The sequence below is a fragment of the Bos grunniens genome, chromosome 16 (genome assembly GCF_055505025.1).
Source record: "Bos grunniens cultivar Pamir isolate PY7600 chromosome 16, Bosgru_T2T1.0, whole genome shotgun sequence".
Classification (NCBI taxonomy): Eukaryota; Metazoa; Chordata; class Mammalia; order Artiodactyla; family Bovidae; genus Bos; species Bos grunniens.
This window is the reverse complement of record NC_141180.1, coordinates 37,174,601-37,180,475: the sequence shown is the minus strand read 5'-3', so window position 1 is coordinate 37,180,475 and position 5,875 is coordinate 37,174,601. Positions and strand designations below refer to the sequence as shown.

The 5,875-nt window shown below is 49.4% G+C and overlaps 1 non-coding gene across 1 annotated transcript; it reads right to left on the bottom strand.

Annotated features, from left to right (window-relative positions):
• Positions 1 to 401: 401 nt before the first annotated feature.
• LOC147356609 (U6 spliceosomal RNA) lies at positions 402 to 508 on the bottom strand. The gene has a single exon (XR_015143880.1). It is a non-coding gene; the product is annotated as a U6 spliceosomal RNA (small nuclear RNA).
• Between the last annotated feature and the right edge of the window lie 5,367 nt (positions 509 to 5,875).

Below are 5,875 nucleotides of genomic sequence, written 5' to 3'. Positions count from 1 at the left end.
GGGTGGGCTTCTCATTATGATGGCTTCTCTTGTTGCTGAGCACAGGCTCTAGGCTCACAGACTTCAGTAATTGCAGCATTCGGGCTCAGGAATTGTGGTGCTTGGGCTTAGTTGCTTTGGCGTGTGGAATTTTCCCAGACCAGGGACTGAGCTCATGTCACCTGCATTGGCAGGCAGACTTTTATCCACAAGCCACCAGGGAAGTCCCTGATGTGTTTCTAATAATGAGTTAGGGATCAAGTAGAAGATTAGGGATATTTATTAGGAGGAAAATGCATAAGAAAAATAATTAAAGCAACCGTTCCATTAAGCAGTGTTATTGTAATGATCAAGGATCCCCCAAGTTCTGGAAATAATTTTTTTTAAATAAACATTTTACTTTGAAACAATTTTATTTTTTTTAAAATATGGAACGCTTCACGAATTTGCATATCATCCTTGCGCAGGGGCCATGCTAATCTTCTCTGTATCGTTCCAATTTTAGTATATGTGCTGCCGAAGCGAGCACTGAAACAATTTTAGATTTACAGAAAAGAAGGCACACAGAATTCCTGTTTACCCTATATCTAGCGTCCACTATTGCTTGCATCTGGTACAATCTTCACAATGAATAAACTGATATTACTACTAGAAAAAACTCTCTATATTTTCTTTTTAAATAGACTAATATTTTGGAAATCCATAGCAATTCCATGTGTTCTAGTGATTTTGTGGGGGAAATATACAAGGTCAACAAAATGTGTTGAGAAGCAACTTCAGGCTGGTTACTGCTTGCTCAGCACGGAAGCAGAAAAAGAGACCTGCTGATGTGGACTCTTCCTATACTGCTTGGTTGTGCCAGGGGTCACTTGGGGCCATTTATACCAGCCCTTCTATAAAGTCATCAGCTAATGCAGTTGGTAATTTGGCAGATTGGAGTGAAGGGGCCAAATAAAAATGAAATATTGAACCCAACTCTCCTGCCCACTTTGCTATTTTTAAGGTCAAACTAGAGATCCATGTTCCTTGGGCTCCACTGCAGTGAATTTGGGAGCTTCAAGTTCATGATAAGCTGTTGATGTCTCTGCAAACAGAAAATCGAATCTCCAGACACAATCCCAGCTCAGCAAACCTCTCAGCAGCTGCAGGCAGGCCTCAAGGTCATAAAAGGCCCTAACCGGTGATGGATGGCTGCCCGGGACTAGATCTAGTCATCAAGTCAACTCCAGAAAATCACGAGCTTTCCCTTAACCCCCTATTTCTTCCAGCATCATGTCTAAGCAAGTTGAAAGGAGGCAATCACACATCCGCTGGTGGCATCTGGCAATTCTCAGGGAATGTTCTGGCAACTTGGTGGGCGAGCGAGGGCTATGCCACGTGGATTTATGCTGGCACGTGTGATTTAGATGGACGAACTTGGAAGGGTCCACTGGTGTTAGAATGGAAGAGCTCAAGCTGCTTAAAGAAATTCTTTCTACAGAGGCACCGAGCGGCCCCAGCAGCGCACCCTGACGCACAGGCTGCCTGACTCTGGCTTAGGTGCCGCAAGCTGTCAGGAAGCCCCTACGTACGTATTATGAATTGCCACATTCGATTCAAGCTTGTTGCTGTTGCTGTTCAGTCACTAAGTTCTGTCCGACTCTTTGCGACCCGATAGACTGCAGCAAGCCGGGCCTCCCTGTCCCTCACTGTCTCCAGGACTTTGCCCAAGTTCATGTCCATTGAGTTGGTGATGTTATTCAAAGCTGTGTAATTCAGTTAAGTCAAGGAAAAGACAAAATACAGAAATGCTGTTATGCTCATAAATTTTGGGCTCAGATCCTACTTGGTTCTCCAAAAATTGAACAATTTTTATTTTTTATAATTTTATTTACTTATTGATTTTTGGCTGTCTTGGGTCTTTGTTGCTGCATCAGCTTTTTTTTCCCCTCTAGTTGTGAAGAGCAGGAGGCTGTTCTGTAGGTGAGGCGCGAGGGCTTTTCATGATGGTGGCTTCTCTTGTTGCAGAGCACGGTCTAGGGAACCAGGGCTTCAGCAGTTGTGGCTCATGGGCTAAACTGCCCCTTGGCATGTGGAGTCTTCACCGACCGTGAGGTCGAACCCATGTCCGCTGCTTAGGCAGGCAGATTCTTAACCACTGGACCTTCAGGGAAGTCCCGATGAGTCACCTTTTAAAAATGCTTGTTTGCTCCTGTCTCTCCCTTGCTTGTACTTGACATTGGCTTTCCCTTTGCTCTTAGGATGAAGTCTAAAATTCCTCATGTGCCATTTGTGGGTGACAAATGACATCCCTTGTGGGTGGCTTCTGCTCTCCTGGGCTCAGCTGGAGCTACTCACACCCTCCATCCCAGGGTTTTTGTCACAGTAACTTTCCAATTCCTTACGCCACCCTGGGGCCTTTGCATAAGCACTTACTCCTACTTAGAGTGACCTGTCTCATCTTGCCTTAAAGTTTCGTCTCCAACCTTGAGACTATGACCCATGACTTCGAAGCCCTGAAGGTGTGTCATTGTGTACTCACTGGGTGCTTATCTAAGCCCGGCCTCCTGCTCTACGTAGCCCCCAGGGAGCAGGGACACCTCTGTTCTGCCCAACATTGTAGCCCCAGTGCCTGGCACAGCCTGGAGCACTCTAGGGACACCACAATGCTTATTGTGAAAACCTAGTTATGGATGAAGAAGACGCACCGGAATCCTGTTTCTCTCCCTTCCTTCACCGTGATCTAGCCCACTCGCTGTCATCTGTCAGATGCTTTGGGGGCTGAGAGCAGCTTCCCCCACTTTTACCCTCTGTAACAAAATGCCCTCAGAGCTGCTACCACAAAAAGCAATTTTGCAGGACTTCCCTGGTGGTCCAGTGGTTAAGAATCCGACTGCCAACGCAGGGGACATGGGTTCGATGCCTGGTATGGGAAGATTCCCCATGGCTCCAGGCAACTAAGCCCTCAAGCCCCAACTACTGAACCTGCACTCTAAAGCCCGTGTTCTGCAAGAGAAAGCACCATAATGAGAAGCCCCCACATTGAAACTAGAGAATAGCCCCTGCTCACAGCAACGAAGACCCAGTGCAGCCCCCTCCCCCGCCAAAAAAAAGCATTTTGCAGCAGTGGAGCCACTCCAGACCCCCCAAACATTCTCTAACGGGGGGCTTCTGCCTCTGATTGCCCCTCAGTGGGGACAGGAGGTCCAAGGTCCTTCCACTTATGTTGCATGGAGTGCTCCAAGTGTCACACAGCTAGTAGGCAAGGTGGCTGGTATGCTGTCGGTGATTTTTCTAATCAGCACACCTTTTTTCTGACATACAACCTCACGTGCAGCCCAGACTATGAAAACTGAGTTTCTCTGCTGGACTTGGTGCTGAGCACCTGCTCACCTCCTTACCCCCCCACCCCACTCCCAAGTCCCTCCCTGGGGGCTGAATTGGGGTGGGGACCATCTCTTTACCAACATGACCAGGGAACTTGGATCCTCCGACCGTCTTTCTATCCCACCACATAAGTTGTCTGGGAACCAGGTGCAGGTATCCAAAGCTAAAGTTGGATCAAGAATTTTTGAAGGGAAAAAAACTCCCAAGACAAAAAACCAAACCCTAGATCACCTTCTTTTCCTTTCTAGAATGCAACCAGGCAATGCATATAAAATGCTTTGGGTTCCTGATAAACCTGTGATAGAACAAAACCCCCAAAACCTATCCTAAGAACAGTCTTTAGGTACAGAAGACGCAGGTTCCCACAAGATGCTTACCCCTGTCCCGATGATTAAAAGCAGGAATCTAGATGCTTGGCAGTAAGGGAAGGTCAGATTGCCTGCTTGTGCTCTCCGGGAAGGCACGCTGTAAGAGGGATGAGCAAGCACACTTGATATGGAATAGGCCGGTTAACAGTTTAAAGTGAGAAGCAAAGTGGCAGAATGCGGCGGGCAGAGAGATGCCATTTTCATAAAAGAAAATATGAAGATACGTATGTAGAAAAAAAAAGAGTAGACACCAATATTTTAATTGTGAGATTATGGGTCATTTTCTTTTTTGCTCACTTGTATTTGTAGATTTTCTACAATAAACTTATTTCTCTTTCATAAGGAGACAACAGAAGATGACATTAGTGAGGGGATAACAGACACATCTACATCGCTTTCAGAAACCAGGGGGGCGTCTCCCCACAGCCCTCTCAGCTGGGTCTCCTTGTCCCAGAGCAGGGCTTGGTGGGAGCTCTGAGCAGGGGGCCGGGTGTGACTTCTGAGGGAGCCTTGGGTTCTTCCTGGGCATGCACTCACAGGTTCCCTGGAGGAGAGGGCTGCTAAGAACTGGGCCCTTTGGCCTCCTGAGGTCACAGCCTCAGAGGACATCACAAGACCTGTGAAATCAGTGAACTCAGATGTGTTTGTGGCTCCATCTTCAGGTGGCGCTAGTGGTAAAGAACCCTCCTGCCAATGCAGGAGATCCGTGAAGGAAGGCATGGCAACCCACTGCAGTATTCTTGCCTGGAGAATCCTATGGACAGGGAGCCTGGAGGGCTAGTCCTTAGGGTCGCAGTCAGGCACACTGAAGTGACGTTGCACACAGGCACACACACTTGGGGCGGCTTGGCCCTGCTGCCACCACACACGGTTGGCTGTGATCCATGCGGGTCAGAGTGAGCAGCTCGGGCCCGTCCCTTCCCATCTGTCCTCAGGGCCGGTCAGACAGCCTGCCCTGCCATCCTCAGGAAGACAAGGACCCACCGACCACCCTCCCTACAGGTGCTGGGCCTGGATGAGTCCTTTGCCATAGTGGGGCGCTTCAGTCATCTCCAGATCAGCCCTGGATGGTGGGCCTGCTTCAGAGTCAAATTGAAGCCCACAGAAATGCAGACTCTGGTCACTGGGCAGCCTGGGCTCAGAACCTGTGCTGGGACACTCAGGAGGCCAGCCCCTGGGGTTCCCACCCAGGCTCCCAGCTCACTGGGGCATCTCCCAGTGCTACATCAGGCCCCACTGGGGCTGGCGTGTGGGCTGGGGGTCCACCAGTGCATCTGGGGAGGCTGGTGCCAAGTTCACTTGCTGGGAGGATGGCTGGGCCATTCCAAGTGGGCTCGGAAAACAAGGTCTGTCACATGGATCATCCAGGGCCAGGTCAGGGGCCACTGGCTGGGAAAGGCGAAGAGCCGGCTGAACCCCTGCTCTCGCTGCTTACCCAGGGCCTCCTATCTCTGCTCCAGTTCACCCTCCCGCCCAGGCCCACCCAGGTAGCTGATTGTTGTTCAGTTGCCCAGTCGTGTCTGACTCTTTGTGACCCCATGGACTGCAGCACGCCACACTTCCCTGTCCTTTACCATCTCTCAGAGTTTGCTCAAACTCATGTCCATTGTTGATGATCCCATCCAGCCATCTCATCCTATCTACCCCTTCTCCTCCCCCAGACATCTGCCCTCAATCTTTCCCAGCATCAGGGTCTTTTCCAGAGTCAGCTCTTCGCATCAGATTGCCAAACTATTGGAGCTTCAGCTTCAGTCCTTCCAATGAATGTTCAGGTTGATTTCCTTTAGGATTGACTGGTTTGATCTTGCAGTCCAAGGGAGTCTCAAGAGTCTTGCCTTTCCAACCACAGTTCGAAAGCATCAATTGTTTGGTGCTCAGCCTTCTTAATAGTCCAATTCTCACATCCATACATGACTATTGGAAAGACCATAGCTTTGACTAGATGGACCTTTGTTGGCAAAGTATGTCTCTGCTGATGTCCTTTCAAATCCCTCAGCCCTTCTGGGAACACAGCCATTGGTACCCACCACTCAACACCAAGAGCTCTGGGCCACTCACCCTGGGCTCTGTATAGAGTGAATATGCCTCCACCCACCCTCCCCCAACACATACAACCCTGTCTGGTGCCTGAGCAAAGCAAATGAAGACAAGACAGACTGAGG